Source organism: Trichomycterus rosablanca, chromosome 15 (genome assembly GCF_030014385.1).
Source record: "Trichomycterus rosablanca isolate fTriRos1 chromosome 15, fTriRos1.hap1, whole genome shotgun sequence".
In the NCBI taxonomy this organism is placed as follows: domain Eukaryota; kingdom Metazoa; phylum Chordata; class Actinopteri; order Siluriformes; family Trichomycteridae; genus Trichomycterus; species Trichomycterus rosablanca.
The window spans coordinates 21,160,288-21,179,102 of NC_086002.1; the positions used below are offsets into that span (position 1 = coordinate 21,160,288).

General features: G+C 34.8%; 2 protein-coding genes and 3 non-coding genes across 5 annotated transcripts in view; 3 read left to right on the forward strand and 2 right to left on the reverse strand.

Moving 5' to 3' along the window:
• The window catches only part of LOC134328786 (uncharacterized), a 765,451-nt gene that overhangs the window by 310,220 nt on the left and 436,416 nt on the right, over positions 1 to 18,815 (forward strand). The window lies entirely within an intron of this gene.
• Positions 1 to 18,815, reverse strand: part of LOC134329498 (zinc finger protein 420-like) — a 150,033-nt gene that overhangs the window by 102,949 nt on the left and 28,269 nt on the right. The gene's annotated exons all lie outside the window — the stretch shown is intronic.
• On the reverse strand, positions 9,735 to 9,807 carry trnam-cau (transfer RNA methionine (anticodon CAU)). The gene has a single exon. It is a non-coding gene; the product is annotated as a tRNA-Met (tRNA).
• On the forward strand, positions 10,495 to 10,567 carry trnam-cau (transfer RNA methionine (anticodon CAU)). The gene has a single exon. It is a non-coding gene; the product is annotated as a tRNA-Met (tRNA).
• Positions 15,159 to 15,232, forward strand: trnan-guu (transfer RNA asparagine (anticodon GUU)). The gene has a single exon. It is a non-coding gene; the product is annotated as a tRNA-Asn (tRNA).

The window sequence follows — 18,815 nt, forward strand, 5'->3', positions numbered from 1 at the left end:
TATCAGTTCAATATGGAACGTGGCGTTTAGTCTCCAAATAAAGAACGATTCTGTATTTTACGGGGCGGTTGGTAACCCTACACTCTAAAAAGAAACGTGTTAAAAACGACACACACTGTGTGGAATTTCAACACATGTGAGGAGTGTGCTCAGGGACGACACATACTATATGTTGATTTAAACACAGTAAATGTGTCATCCTGTTTTTGCACACCCACCGTGTTAGGATAATTAACACACACAATGTGTTGTTCTTACACAATATGTGTTGATTATGTGTAATCAAGTACAAAATACAAATTTATCCATTTTATTTTACTGTATAATATTACAAATGTTTAAATAACATTCGTTTTTGTGACAATACAATAAAACAAGATTACAAACAGTTTAACAGTAAATGTACAAAATATATCTTCCTTGAACTTCTTTTTTATTCTTAAAGATGGTTGCAAAAACTCGTAAAACGTCTGTTTCTCTGTCCTAAAAGAAAGACAAAAAATATGATTACAAGGTGCTGTGTTTCTCTCTCAGAGAGTCTTGTGTAATCACAATACAAAATAATAACTGAATTAGACATTTACAACATTTAATATTTTGAATAACATTCCGATTAGTCAACCAACCAAATAAGTAATCAGAACACAACTAATATTCCTCCAAATTTGTCATCAGATGTCTAATTATTCACATATGCTGTTTAACAAATTATTAAACAAGTCACCTGAAAACTACAGTTACAGCATACAAGCTAAAATGTTTCCTTTACCAGAATAAAGTAAATCGGATGATAAATTTTGGAAGAGTTGTGCTTTACCCTAAATATATCCACCATTACAGTTTTAATGCTAATAACAATTAGCAATGTTGCTAACGATTCGATTTAAAGAACCGATTCTTTCGAACCGATTCTGCACTTCTGAACCGACTGCATTAGCGCCTCTTAAGCACTAATGAATCAATCAATTCAGTTTTTCGATTCGTTTAAACGGATGATTTAAAAGAACCGATTCAGTAAAACGAACTGAGCTAAACTAAGCTAAAAAAATGTTAAAATGATTAAAATTCGCTTCTCATAATGAGATTTAACTTAAATAATGTTACTCAATCACTGTAACCACACAGTCCCAATAGATCAGTTAAGTAAATTACCCTGAGAAAACTGAAAACACACAGGGTTGCTATAGTAACCTCATCCACAGTCATTCTGTTGTGGCGCCATTTTGACCAAACTAAAAGTCCGATTTACGGTTAGCCAGTTAGCTAACGATAAATAATACCAATAAAAAGAAAGACTAGTCAGGTTTAACAGAACATTTATTACTGAATAGTAACAGAAAAGCAAACTTAGGTTTATATTAATGTAATTCAGTACCTCCTTTTTTACTTAACTAAGTCTATTGTAAGTTAAAACAGGTCACAGGGTTAAAACCTACTTTTTATAGCTTTGCTTGACTTCATAAAACACACAACAAAACACTGATAAACATGAACTAAATAATTAAGCAATAGAACACGAGAGGGAGTGTGTTATCGCGAATAACATCACGGCTGTGATTTGGTCGCAGGCACGAACCGAAGGCGAGTAGCGTAGATCATCACAGCCATGATGTTATTCGCGATAACACATGACCTCGAGTGTTCTATTGCTTTTATACAACAGTTTTTACAAAATAAAGAAAGAAAATAAATCAAAGAAGCCCTGAATTTCATATTAAATATGCTTTAATATTAACAATACCTTCCGCCAAAATGTAGTTCCACAACGAATATAAAGTTTAACACTACAAAGCAGACATCCCAAGTTGCAAAAACTAATTTCAGGGAAGTAAGAACAAGAAGAAGAAGAAAGCAAGAACCTCCGAAGGGAAAAAAAAGAAATAAAAAAAACCTCTCACACACACCAAAGGCTATGGATGAAAACAACTACTAGGAGCTGCTAACTGGCTTAACTAACTGTTCGCGTTACAAACACATTAATGTTCCCTAAATAGTGCACTAGATTGTGTATCAGATCATGGATATATGTTCCCTATATAGTGCACTAGATAGTGAATTAGACAATGGGTTATGTTCCCTACACAGTGCGCTAGATTGTATATCAGATAACGGATTTAAAACGCGACCGGGAAAAAAAGTCTGTGTCGCCTGTGTGCACGTTTATGTGCATGAAGCTTGTCGTTAATGGCAACGCGTCAGCGGAGTAATACCATTGTGGTGTGAAAAGGCCGCGCTGTTATCACGAATATCAGCACGTTTAGAACGCTTCTCAACCAATCAGAGTCCTGCTCCTTTCCTTGCATGGTCCAAAAAGAGGAAATTAACCATGAAACACAGATGTCCCAGATAGCATACGGATGTGGGCCACTTCTGGCAACGTTACGGCACTGCCGGCTCACTGCCGGCATCGGCAAACAGCATATGAGCCAAAAGTGGCCCACATATAGGAAATGCTTATATGGCCCACATGTCCCAAAACAGATCTGGGCCACATCTGGCAAAGACATGGCACCACTGGCAAACTAAGTGAGCCAGTAATACTGGCTCTTATATGAAAAATGGTAATGTCCCACTTTCTAAAGCATTCAAATGCATTAATTTGCAAATAAATAAAACAAAAATGACAACATTTGCAAAATTAATGAAAATTAATATTACTACTGTAACTCAGAATAATAAGATACACTAAAACATTTCAGCCTCAATAAGTTATGTGAACTCATTTCTTCTTTTCAACTCAAATTCTCATGACAAGTTTTGGATTTTGAACTCAGGTTATTAAGTTTTCAGAAAATCTAACGTAAAATAATCAGTTGTCTTGACTAGTGAGTTTTTCTATGTTGTCAATGTTCATTTAACTCATGTCTGTAAGTTATCAGTTAAACAAAAGGTGGGGAAAGAGTGGGCGATTCCTATAGGTGGGACCATTTTTTTTTACCCCGTATGTGTTTTCTTTTATGTATGTATTTTTTATGTATTTGTGTGTGTGTGTGTTGGTATGTATGACTTATGGGGACAATATTCCTGAATACATACCAGCATTACGGGGACTCTGGGTTTATAAGGACACTTTTGGTGTCCCTGTAAATCCTGAATGTTTAATGCTGTTTTTTAAAGTCTATAATGATTTTCACTTTATAAAAGTAGACTGGATCTGTAGGTAGTTCTGAGACACAACTACTACAGTAGTTAGATATTATAAATGATAAACGGTTCCATAGTTACTGGTTTATTTAAGAATGGTCCCTGTAAACCTCAGACCGGTTTTGTGTAAGCGCTTGTGTATCAACAAAATCGTGAGTTAGAGCGTCGGCTGGATACACACTCCCGCCAAAATATACACACAGCCGCGCGCCCGGAGGAGCCGACACACATACAGAGGAGATCCAGAGAAGATCCTCAGGAGCTGAATCCCCTCATATTCCTTCACCTGGTATGTGTTTGTTTCTTCAATATGTCATCTAAAACACGTATTTGTAACAATAATACACACTTTATTTTTAAGTCACTGCAAAGGTATTCAAATCAAGTATTAACCTCTGAACTGGTTATTTTTCGTGTTTTCCATTTACAGTTATTCATGTCATTAATATTATTGTTGTGTTGGTTTAATTTTATTGAGTAAATAAGGCTAATTGAGTCCTCTATAGTCAACTCAATTTTATTAGTACTAATTCTGGTTTGAACATTGAATCTACTTAATTCTTTTGTATAGATTGAAATTAAATATTTAATATATTGTATTACCTCTCCTGAATTTTTTAAAGTGTTATAATTGATTACTTTTGAATCAAAATGAAGCCTAGTAGTATTTACTTAATAGTATTGCATGTAATCTGTTGCCTCAATTTTATTGAGTAGATATAGGGTAATATTTTTTACAGTGTATGCTGATAGCTGATCAGAATGAATTAAAAGTCACTCAGAAGTTACACTTCAAGTTTAAATTTCTGCCTCTGGTATTTTTAATGCACAGTTTTAGTTATTTTAATTGTACTTAACAAAAATATTGTAAATATTGATCTCTCCACAGTCCATGGTTAATTTCATATAGCTGGTGACACCATGGTAATGTGTATGGGGTAGAGGTTTAAATAGTTGACAAATGAGTCAATAACCATCCAGCTGTGTTACTGAACTTTAATAAATGTACAGCTGCTCTTTAACACGGGCCTTTATGGTCAGAAAATCTTATTTTTTTACATTCAGCGTTAAGCCCTAAACAATAATAACAACAAATTAAAAAAACAGTTGTCACCTATAAATAAAAATCCCTTTATTGTTTAGTTTATTTGATGTATTGTACAATCGTATCAGCCCATGTATTAGGAGTGTTTTTTATGAGAGGCCGTTTGAGAGATAATTCATTCTTGCTCACACTTCCACCACTACACTCTTACACAACCACTACTGAAGGTCACCTTCATACAAGCACTATCATACTCTCATACATGGATTACTATACTCTTTCACATATACTACTATACCCTCTTACAACTATAATCACACTTTCTTTTATTTACTATCATACTCTCATACATGGATTACTATACTCTTTCACATATACTACTATACCCTCTTACAACTATAGTCACACTTTCTTTTATTTACTATCATACTCTCATACATGGATTACTATACTCTTTCACATATACTACTATACCCTCTTACAACTATAATCACACTTTCTTTTATTTACTATCATACTCTCATACATGGATTACTATACTCTTTCACATATACTACTATACCCTCTTACAACTATAATCACACTTTCTTTTATTTACTATCATACTCTCATACATGGATTACTATACTCTTTCACATATACTACTATACCCTCTTACAACGATAATCACACTTTCTTTTATTTACTATCATACTCTCATACATGGATTACTATACTCTTTCACATATACTACTATACCCTCTTACAACTATAGTCACACTTTCTTTTATTTACTATCATACTCTCATACATGGATTACTATACTCTTTCACATATACTACTATACCCTCTTACAACTATAGTCACACTTTCTTTTATTTACTATCATGCTCTCATACATGGATTACTATACTCTTTCACATATACTACTATACCCTCTTACAACTATAATCACACTTTCTTTTATTTACTATCATACTGTCATACATGGATTACTATACTCTTTCACATATACTACTATACCCTCTTACAACTATAGTCACACTTTCTTTTATTTACTATCATGCTCTCATACATGGATTACTATACTCTTTCACATATACTACTATACCCTCTTACAACTATAATCACACTTTCTTTTATTTACTATCATACTGTCATACATGGATTACTATACTCTTTCACATATACTACTATACCCTCTTACAACTATAGTCACACTTTCTTTTATTTACTGTCATGCTCTCATACATGGATTACTATACTCTTTCACATATACTACTATACCCTCTTACAACTATAATCACACTTTCTTTTATTTACTATCATGCTCTCATACATGGATTACTATACTCTTTCACATATACTACTATACCCTCTTACAACTATAGTCACACTTTCTTTTATTTACTATCATACTCTCATACATGGATTACTATACTCTTTCACATATACTACTATACCCTCTTACAACTATAATCACACTTTCTTTTATTTACTATCATACTGTCATACATGGATTACTATACTCTTTCACATATACTACTATACCCTCTTACAACTATAGTCACACTTTCTTTTATTTACTATCATGCTCTCATACATGGATTACTATACTCTTTCACATATACTACTATACCCTCTTACAACTATAATCACACTTTCTTTTATTTACTATCATACTGTCATACATGGATTACTATACTCTTTCACATATACTACTATACCCTCTTACAACTATAGTCACACTTTCTTTTATTTACTGTCATGCTCTCATACATGGATTACTATACTCTTTCACATATACTACTATACCCTCTTACAACTATAATCACACTTTCTTTTATTTACTATCATGCTCTCATACATGGATTACTATACTTTTTCACATATACTACTATACCCTCTTACAACTATAATCACACTTTCTTTTATTTACTATCACGCTCTCATACATGGATTACTATACTCTTTCACATATACTACTATACCCTCTTACAACTATAGTCACACTTTCTTTTATTTACTATCATGCTCTCATACATGGATTACTATACTCTTTCACATATACTACTATACCCTCTTACAACTATAATCACACTTTCTTTTATTTACTATCATACTTTCATACATGGATTACTATACTCTTTCACATATACTACTATACCCTCTTACAACTATAATCACACTTTCTTTTATTTACTATCATGCTCTCATACATGGATTACTATACTCTTTCACATATACTACTATACCCTCTTACAACTATAATCACACTTTCTTTTATTTACTATCATACTCTCATACATGGATTACTATACTCTTTCACATATACTACTATACCCTCTTACAACTATAGTCACACTTTCTTTTATTTACTATCATGCTCTCATACATGGATTACTATACTCTTTCACATATACTACTATACCCTCTTACAACTATAATCACACTTTCTTTTATTTACTATCATACTCTCATACATGGATTACTATACTCTTTCACATATACTACTATACCCTCTTACAACTATAGTCACACTTTCTTTTATTTACTATCATGCTCTCATACATGGATTACTATACTCTTTCACATATACTACTATACCCTCTTACAACTATAGTCACACTTTCTTTTATTTACTATCATGCTCTCATACATGGATTACTATACTCTTTCACATATACTACTATACCCTCTTACAACTATAATCACACTTTCTTTTATTTACTATCATGCTCTCATACATGGATTACTATACTCTTTCACATATACTACTATACCCTCTTACAACTATAGTCAGTCACACTTTCTTTTATTTACTATCATGCTCTCATACATGGATTACTATACTCTTTCACATATACTACTATAACCTCTTACAACTATAGTCACACCTTCTTTTATTTACTATCATACTCTCATACATGGATTACTATACTCTTTCACATATACTACTATACCCTCTTACAACTATAATCACACTTTCTTTTATTTACTATCATACTCTCATACATGGATTACTATACTCTTTCACATATACTACTATACCCTCTTACAACTATAATCACACTTTCTTTTATTTACTATCATGCTCTCATACATGGATTACTATACTCTTTCACATATACTACTATACCCTCTTACAACTATAATCACACTTTCTTTTATTTACTATCATACTCTCATACATGGATTACTATACTCTTTCACATATACTACTATACCCTCTTACAACTATAGTCACACTTTCTTTTATTTACTATCATGCTCTCATACATGGATTACTATACTCTTTCACATATACTACTATACCCTCTTACAACTATAGTCACACTTTCTTTTATTTACTATCATACTCTCATACATGGATTACTATACTCTTTCACATATACTACTATACCCTCTTACAACTATAATCACACTTTCTTTTATTTACTATCATGCTCTCATACATGGATTACTATACTCTTTCACATATACTACTATACCCTCTTACAACTATAGTCACACTTTCTTTTATTTACTATCATGCTCTCATACATGGATTACTATACTCCTTCACATATACTACTATACCCTCTTACAACTATAGTCACACTTTCTTTTATTTACTATCATGCTCTCATACATGGATTACTATACTCTTTCACATATACTACTATACCCTCTTACAACTATAGTCACACTTTCTTTTATTTACTATCATGCTCTCATACATGGATTACTATACTCTTTCACATATACTACTATACCCTCTTACAACTATAATCACACTTTCTTTTATTTACTATCATGCTCTCATACATGGATTACTATACTCTTTCACATATACTACTATAACCTCTTACAACTATAGTCACACTTTCTTTTATTTACTATCATGCTCTCATACATGGATTACTAAGATGGCGCCGGTGTGTTTGATGGCTAGCCGTCGAGTGCTATGTTTGATGTTTTTAGTAACCGTGTTCGCTTCTTTGCTTAAGTTGTTCGTCTCTTCAGTTACTGTTTATGATCGTCAAGCCCTTTTTAACATCCGTGATGCTTTTATGAACTATTGCAACCAAAACACCGGGGATCACAGTGGCTATGCTTATCCCCGTTTCCCTCATTGAGTTTCATATAATTTTAAAGAACTGATTCTCCTGGTTATAATGGTGTGTGTATATGCAGGGTTTTTTTTTTCATAAAAGTACACTTTCATTGGTTTATAGTGTATGCTGACATTGGTAAAAAGTGAGGTAAAAAAGGAGCTACACGAACATTCTAAATTGCTAAATGACACCTTCTGCTAAATTGACTATAACTTTTGAATAGAATATGGTAGATTCAAAATTATTTTTTTGACAAATGGCTCACAAAATTGCAAACATTTCATATACTCTATATTTTTCTCTATATTGCACAGAAATGTGTTAAAAATGTAAGTATTTATGTATGAAATAACCAAATCTATACAAAAAGCCAAAATCAACCTAAAAAAACTCTCAATTTTTATATTACATTTAAATAAACATACTAAGTTTTATATCATTTTAAAGAACTGATTCGTGTGGTTATAATGATCTGTGTATGTAGTCTATGCTATGTACGGTATTTACACAATAAGGTTTTTTCTATGACTATGTCACATAGCCACTCAGGCATGAAAGGGCTTTAATTAAGCAATAGAACACGAGAGGGAGTGTGTTATCGCGAAATAACATCACGGCTGTGATTCGGTCGCAGGCACGAGCCGAAGGCAAGTGCCGTAGACCATCACAGCCGTGATGTTATTCGCGATAACACACGACCTCGAGTGTTCTATTGCTTTTATACAACAGTTTTTACAAAATAAAGAAAGAAAATAAATCAACGAAGCCCTGAATTTCATATTAATTATGCTTTAATATTAACAATACCTTCCGCCAAAAAGTAGTTCCACAGCGAATGAGTTGCTATGCAACGGTAAACATTCTCTACCTGTACAGTAGGCTAAAAAAAAGGCATGAAGCTTGTCACGGATTTAAAACGTGACCAGGAGCTGTGTCGCCTGCGTGCACGTTTGTGTGTGAAGTATTATTGTAAAGAAATACAGGAGGTAAACTGTTCAGTAGAGCTTTGTTTTATTGCATCCTTAAACTGAACCCAAGCATGCGCATCAAGCGTAACTCCGTATTCCGTGTTAACCCTTTAACGTCTTAAAGGCACATTACAACAGTGTGCATGAAGCGTGTCGTTACTGGCAATGCGTCAGCGGAGTAATACCGTTGTGATGTGAAAAGCCCGTGCTGTTATCGCGAAATATCAGCACAGTTAGAACGCTTCTCAACCAATCAGATTGTAAGGTCGGAACTACCTGTTGTATAAATCGCAATATATATATATCGCAGGAAAAAAATCGCAATGTCAGTTTTTTCCAATATGGTGCAGCCCTAGAATCAAACTCACACCCTTCTGACTGTAAGAATGCTCTCTACCTGTTCTATTTACAGTGCTGATGAAAGTCACTAAATGACATAAAACCAGTCTGCTAACTGGGCTTAGATTCAGCTCAGCAACTAAACTGGTACATCAAGGACCTTGCCCCGTGTGAGGGTCGAACTCACGACCTTCAGATTATGAGACTGACGCGCTACCTACTGCGCTAACGAGGCTGATGAAGACATGAGTAGACAAAAACATGCGGAGACGTCGGAATCCAACCGTTTCATTGGCTGAAGTTTAGGCACAATATTGAAAGGCAGAATCTAAATGTAAGCATCAAAAACTGGATGAGAATCAAACTCACACCCTTCTGACTGTAAGTGTATGTTCACTACCTGTTCTATTTACAGTGCTGATGAAAGTCACTAAATGACATGAAACCAGTCTGCTAACTGGGCTTAGATTAGGCTCAACAACTAAACTGGTCCCTCATGGATCTTGCCCCGTGTGATGATCAAACTCACGACCTTCAGATTATGAGACTGACACACTACCTACTGCGCTAACGAGGCTGACAGCAACGCAGCTAGACTGAATCTGGCAGTTTTTGTAGTTGTAGTTAAGGCACACTGTTGAAAAGCCGAATCAATTTACAGTGCTGGGCTTAAATTAGACACTGTAACTAAACTGGTCCCTCAAAGGCCTTGCACCTCATTCATTTTCCCTCTGTTTCGAACGCACAACCTTCAGGTTACGAGACTGACGCGCTACCTACTGCGCCAACGAGGCTGACAGCAGTGTGAAGAGACATCTGAATCTGACCGTTTCTTTGGCTGAAGTTTAGGCACAATATTGAAAATCAAATGTGATTCTAATGAACGGCTCTTTCAAATAAACCTAGTTAAATCTCTTTGCCAGCCTCTTTAGTGCAGTAGGTAGCACGTTAGTCTCATAATCTGAAGGTCGTGAGTTCGATCCTCACACGGGGCAAGGTCCTTGAGGGACCGGTTTAGTTGCTCAGCCGAATCTAAGCCCAGTTAGCAGACTGTTTTTATGTCATTTAGTGACTTTCATCAGCACTGTAAATTGAACAATTAGAGAGCATTCTTACAGTCAGAAGGGTGTGAGTTTGATTCTCATCCAGTTCTTGATGCTTAAATTTAGGTTGTGAGTTCGATCCTCACATGGGGCAAAGCCTTTAAAGGAGCCGGTTTAGCTACTGTGCCTAATCTAAGCCCAGTTAGCAGACTGGTTTCATGTAATTTTGTGACTTTTATTAGCACTGTAAATAGATCAGGTACTAAACATTCATTTACAGTCAGAAGGGTGTGAGTTTTATTCTCATCTTGTTCTTGATGCTTACATTTAGATTCTGCTTTTCAGTATTGTGCCTAAACTTCAGCCAATGAAACGGTCGGATTCCGACGTCTACTCATGTTGCTGTCAGCCTCGTTAGCGCAGTTAGTAGCGCGTCAGTCTCATAATCTGAAGGTCGTGAAGGTCGTCTAAGCCCAGTTAGCAGACTGGTTTTATGTCATTTAGTGACTTTCATCAGCACTGTAAATAGAACAGGTAGAGAGCATTCTTACAGTCAGAAGGGTGTGAGTTTGATTCTAGGGCTGCACGATATTGGAAAAAACTGACATTGCGATTTTTTTTTCCTGTGATATATATTGCGATTTAAGAAAAAATGCAGGAATTTTCACCACATTATTAATAATATTAATAATGCATGTATGTTACTCTAAATAAGGGGCTCATCTGTAAAAAAGGGTGGTGCCTACAAGGGATACAAAAGATTATGACAAGCTACATCTTTGTACTTGGTTGAAACTGAACATTAAACTAAGAAAGCTTCAATATCACATGAGGGAATAAACAGGATTGACAAAATGGGTCATTTATTATTTTATTTCACAATCAAAACCTCTTCAAGTAGTAAACATTATTCAAAAAAATAAACTATACAAACAAAAGAGCAGCTATACACCTGTTCCAAATCCCAGATGCCTTACTAAGCTCACTACTGAGGCATCTTAATATTTCAATGTTATTTTGACTTAAGAACGAGTGAGAATCGGAAGCGTCCCTAGTGATGAAGGCAATCCCAGAATTCATTGCGGCATCTCTTCTCTCACAGAAAAATAAACATGGCTGACAGTGCAAACAGGAAGTTATTTTTTAAACGTAAATAAATAATTATTGATTTTTAACGAGTGTTTTTATTTGCAAGTTTGGGCTTGTCAGCAAATGTAACAGTTTTCTGTACACGAATCGAGAGGTTATATTGACATGTTAGCGCCGTCTCACCTCATTCCATTGGTTTTAATGGCAAGATGCTAAATGCTAAACGCGAAACCTGATGGAATCGCTAACTAGCTCACTAGATTTTTGAACACACTGGTAGATATGTCATGGAAAATGAGAAGGTGTGAATTTTAGTTCAAGCAGCAAAAAAGTTGTAGCATGACGTATTTGATTTAATTTGCATGACGTGACATCACACGTCCTGCGATGTGACTATTGCGCATGCACACATTGCGATGACGATGCTGAAACAATATATCGTGCAGCCCTAATTGATTCTCATCCAGTTGATGCTTACATTTAGGTCATGAGTTCGATCCTCACATGGGGCAAGGACCTTGATGTACCAGTTTAGTTACTGTGCCTAATCTAAGCCCAGTTAGCAGACTGGTTTCATGTCATTTAGTGACTTTCATCAGCACTGTAAATAGAACAGGTAGTAAACATTCATTTACAGTCAGAAGGGTGTGAGTTTGATTCTCATCCAGTTTTTGATGCTTAGATTTAGATTCTGATCTAAGCCCAGTTAGCAGATGGGTTTCATGTCAAAGATAAATTTCCCCATGATAAAATCATAGCAGTAGTGCACGGTCTCTGGTGGCTTATTGCTTTACTATCTAATTAGTTTATGGTTACAGCACCTTTTTATGTAGAGTTGTAGAAATGTAGTTTTTACAGAATCCAGTGAAATTTTATATATTAGTAATTTAAGTGCAGCGTTTCATAAGAATGTCAGGTTTTGGGGTTAAAATGTCTATGTCAGCAAACTGGCTAAATGAAAACTTTCTAGATTAGCAGTGATTAGATGTGCTGAGGCATAGTTATGGTAACAAACCACAAATTAAAGAAACAGTGGCCACATTTCATGTCAGTCACGCTGACCTGTTTGAATGAGGAATGATGTACCAGCGTGTACTGTGTGATCGACGTAGTGTGCACCCCTGATCTAGACTCACTATCAGAATGAATACTGCTAACCTGAAAGCAGTTTGTTTATTATACACCATAAAAAAAGATTCTGATGTTAAAACATTGGTTCTGTACTTCATTTCTCCGCCCGTCAGACTTAACTCTCCTGTCATGCCACTCACTTTGAGAAACACTGGATTAGGCACAGTAACTAAACTAATCCCTCAACTGCCTTGGCTCGTGTGAGGATCACACTCACAACCTTCAGAGTATAAGACTGACGCGCTACCTACTGCGCTAACGAGGCTGACAGCAGCACATCTAGACTGAATCTGGCAGTTTTTGTAGTTGTAGTTTAGGCACAATGTTGAAAAGCAGAATCTGAATGTGAGCATCACGAACTGGATGAGAATCAAACTCACACCCTTCTGACTGTAAGTGTATGGTCACTACCTGTTCTATTTACAGTGAGACATCTGATAATAATATTGAAAATAAATGTAAGCATCAAGAACTGGATGAGAATCAAACTAGGGCTGGGTGATTTTCATGATTAATTCAGTTCATTTGCATGAACGTTTTCACACGATTGTTTACATGATTGTTTACATACTTTATATTTTAATTAAAATACCAACATGTCACGAGGCAGAAAGTGACCAGACGCTCGTGGAATATAAATCAGGGAAAGTTTAATATCAAAAGGGCAAAACAGTGTACAAAATCAGGTTTAGTCTAAAACCAGATAGACTAAAACAGTTAAAAGAAGACAACAAGTGTCATACACAGTAATGGTTAGATTAAGAAAAAAAGAGCAAAAACACGATCGGCAAAACAAGACCCAAACAGAAGAGTTTCATTAAGATTCACTGAATCAAACACAGCCGAACTGAATCAAAATTCTGGAGCTGATGAGCGTGATCAAGATTGGCTGACCGGGACATGTGATAGTCACGTGAGAGTCCGTGGGAGCATGGGAATTGTAGTCCATATTGTTAGAAGCAGAACTTGCCCCCTCCATCCACCCCCCCCCCCAATCACAAGAGGGCAAAACCAAAGCTGAGCTGAGTGATTACTTGATGCTAGTGTTGTGCGATACTGCAAAATTTGGTAATACAGGGCCAGTATCGCCGATATCGATCCAATACTGATACTTTTTAATAATTAAGGTAGATGCATTATTAAATTGCTAAATCTGAATGAATTTTCATGACCTTTATGTGTATATTTGTAATACAATTTTTTTTTTCTAAGTAGCTGCTCTCAGAAGGGTTGTAAATAAATTCAGTTGTTTAAAACGGTCAAATTTCTTGTTTCTGGTGCTTTACTTTCTCACAACATTACCATCATGGTGTATCACCACTCATATTTGTGTTGTGTGTAGTGACCGAATACATGTGTCCTTGTTGATTTAAAATAAAAAAATGATGCTATTCTTTTTACATTTATTAGCACATAGTCAAAAGAAAAGAGCTCTCATTCACCAAAACACAGAATAAGAGCCTCACTGGAAGCTTTTATACAAACACACCCACCTTCACTCCAAACCTCCTGTTACACACTGACCCAGCGGCTTTTTCTTCATCAAAGCTACACAATGACACAAAGATCAGCTCAAACATTCATTCTTACTACAGTAAAACACCTTCAACTGACGTTTAAAGTGAAGCTGAAAATGTTGTACAGACATCGTCTCTATCTAGTGGTGCTAGAAATAAATTACAGCTTGTTGCTTGGATACAGATTTTATAATATATAAAAAAAATCGAGAGAGTTTATGGCTCTTCTGTCCCAAGAGTTTTTGTAACGTGTTGTATACCTGCAATGGCGACTGTTTTTGGTATACATGAAATAAAAAGGCCGAAAGCAGGTGATAAAGTGTTATTTGGCATCCCAGAACTGTATAAATACTGGACAGAACACATGATGGGTTATTTTACCTTGTTGGGTTGTGTAGTTTAACCATTGTGCTAAGTTCTTTTTTTACCATGGATCAACTATGTAACTTTACTAAAGCTTGTATTTAAATGAAAGGTTTACATTGCTGTGTTCAGGATTTCCTCTTTAGTGATATTTAATGTTAATAGATGTTCTGATCTAAAAGATGCTGCTGCAATTTGTGAGATAATTAAAATAAGTGAAATGTTTATTTTGTACTTTGTTTTTTTTATTATTTGTACAAACATTTGTTTTATGCAACTTTAAACCTGTAATAATAGATGAAAAATTAAAATGTGTCTTTATTTGCTTTAACTGAGCTAAAGTTTTTAACAGGGACAAAAATGACAGTTTGTGTAGCAGGGCTGGACACGTAAGTAAAATGTTATACTGATTATGTACCGTCATGTGAAAGAGCTGCGCGTGTGTCTCTGTGGCGCAATCGGTTAGCGCGTTCGGCTGTTAACCGAAAGGTTGGTGGTTCAAGCCCACCCAGGGACGAGAGTCTTTTATTGCACAACCTGCCTGTTGATCAAACATATATGAGACACAACAACAATGTGTAATCCCACAGAATAGTGGAAATAAGTAACTGAAACATCCAGTAAACAACAGTCCTACATGCACAAATATCCACCGGCTGTTCTGGTTTCTGTAGATGTTAAATGAAGATACTCGCCCAACGTGGAGCTCGAACCCACGACCCTGAGATTAAGACTCTCATGCTCTACCGACTGAGCTAGCCGGGCTTAGGCAACACATCAGAACAGACAGCTCATCAGATCAGATCATCAGAGTGATGTAGATTTAATTCACTAACATCACGACCAGATTAAGAACTAATTCACAGTTTACAAACAAACACAATTCAGAATAAACAACAGAAACAGACACAGATTTACTGTCACTTTTAAACTACACAATTACTGAACCCGCTCCATTATGCTTTACACCTGCGTGTATATTATCTGAAAACAGATGCTCTTCATATAGAAATATACTTTACATTTGCTTGTAAATTAAAATATCAATTCAGGTTGTTTTTAGTTCAATTGAAAAAATATTAACAGTAGCTCAGCTTCCTAAAACCCAGAATCTACATGTATAAATCCTACATTCATTCCACAAAGTTCACAAACTACATGATTTAATGAGTGAAAACTTGATGTTTGGAGCCCCTCTGGTGTGCAGACTGGTACTGTGTATCAGAACTACTTACTGTGTGCAGGACCTGAGTCGTATCTGCTCCACTCACTGGTTGGTGACATTAAGCTTAGTCAAGAACTTTAAGAAATATATAGTTTAGATAGTTCACACATATAAGAACCCACAAAACCTCATAGATGTGTATTAAGAAAGTCTGTTTCAGCTGTGAATTGGGTCAGTGTAGAACAGATGTACTGGCCGGTTAGCTCAGTTGGTTAGAGCGTGGTGCTAATAACGCCAAGGTCGCTGGTTCGCGGCCACACCCGCTTTTGGACTTAAACTAACAAACAAGTGATCCTTCTCTAACTAGCAGGTACTATTAACCTGGACTTCAAACGTTGTCTCTGACAGTGTGAGATTTTTTTACTGCCCCTCTCATTCAGGTCAGAAACATGCCATTATCTCAATTTACCAAACTTAATGACCCTTCTGTAAATGGTTTAATGTGCACACTGCTGCTACTGGCTTGTTTTTCTTTTCTACAATGTAAGTTCATACCTTCAGGTTCATGTTATTTGAGATCTCTCCACAGTCCATGGTTAATTTCATATAGTTGGTGACACCATGGTAATGTGTATGGGGTAGAGGTTTAAATAGTTGACAAATGAGTCAATAACCATCCAGCTGTGTTACTGAACTTTAATAAATGTACAGCTGCTCTTTAACACGGGCCTTTATGGTCAGAAAATCGTATTTTTTTACATTCAGCGTTAAGCCCTAAACAATAATAACAACAAATTAAAAAAACAGTTGTCACCTATAAATAAAAATCCCTTTATTGTTTAGTTTATTTGATGTATTGTACAATCGTATCAGCCCATGTATTAGGAGTGTTTTTTATGAGAGGCCGTTTGAGAGATAATTCATTCTTGCTCACACTTCCACCACTACACTCTTACACAACCACTACTGAAGGTCACCTTCATACAAGCACTATCATACTCTCATACATGGATTACTATACTCTTTCACATATACTACTATACCCTCTTACAACTATAGTCACACTTTCTTTTATTTACTATCATGCTCTCATACATGGATTACTATACTCTTTCACATATACTACTATACCCTCTTACAACTATAATCACACTTTCTTTTATTTACTATCATGCTCTCATACATGGATAACTATACTCCTTCACATATACTACTATACCCTCTTACAACTATAATCACACTTTCTTTTATTTACTATCATACTCTCATACATGGATTACTATACTCTTTCACATATACTACTATACCCTCTTACAACTATAATCACACTTTCTTTTATTTACTATCATACTCTCATACATGTATTACTATACTCTTTCACATATACTACTATACCCTCTTACAACTATAATCACACCTTCTTTTATTTACTATCATGCTCTCATACATGGATTACTATACTCTTTCACATATACTACTATACCCTCTTACAACTATAATCACACCTTCTTTTATTTACTATCATACTCTCACACATGGATTACTATACTCTTTCACATATACTACTATACCCTCTTACAACTATAGTCACACTTTCTTTTATTTACTATCATACTCTCATACATGGATTACTATACTCTTTCACATATACTACTATACCCTCTTACAACTATAATCACACTTTCTTTTATTTACTATCATACTCTCATACATGGATTACTATACTCTTTCACATATACTACTATACCCTCTTACAACTATAGTCACACTTTCTTTTATTTACTATCATACTCTCATACATGGATTACTATACTCTTTCACATATACTACTATACCCTCTTACAACTATAGTCACACTTTCTTTTATTTACTATCATACTGTCATACATGGATTACTATACTCTTTCACATATACTACTATACCCTCTTACAACTATAATCACACTTTCTTTTATTTACTATCATACTGTCATACATGGATTACTATACTCTTTCACATATACTACTATACCCTCTTACAACTATAGTCACACTTTCTTTTATTTACTATCATACTCTCATACATGGATTACTATACTCTTTCACATATACTACTATACCCTCTTACAACTATAATCACAACTTCTTTTATTTACTATCATACTCTCATACATGGATTACTATACTCTTTCACATATACTACTATACCCTCTTACAACTATAATCACACTTTCTTTTATTTACTATCATACTCTCATACATGGATTACTATACTCTTTCACATATACTACTATACCCTCTTACAACTATAATCACACTTTCTTTTATTTACTATCATACTGTCATACATGGATTACTATACTCTTTCACATATACTACTATACCCTCTTACAACTATAATCACACTTTCTTTTATTTACTATCATACTCTCATACATGGATTACTATACTCTTTCACATATACTACTATACCCTCTTACAACGATAATCACACTTTCTTTTATTTACTATCATACTGTCATACATGGATTACTATACTCTTTCACATATACTACTATACCCTCTTACAACTATAGTCACACTTTCTTTTATTTACTATCATACTCTCATACATGGATTACTATACTCTTTCACATATACTACTATACCCTCTTACAACTATAGTCACACTTTCTTTTATTTACTATCATGCTCTCATACATGGATTACTATACTCTTTCACATATACTACTATACCCTCTTACAACGATAATCACACTTTCTTTTATTTACTAGCATACTCTCATACATGGATTACTATACTCTTTCACATATACTACTATACCCTCTTACAACTATAGTCACACTTTCTTTTATTTACTATCATACTCTCATACATGGATTACTATACTCTTTCACATATACTACTATACCCTCTTACAACTATAGTCACACTTTCTTTTATTTACTATCATGC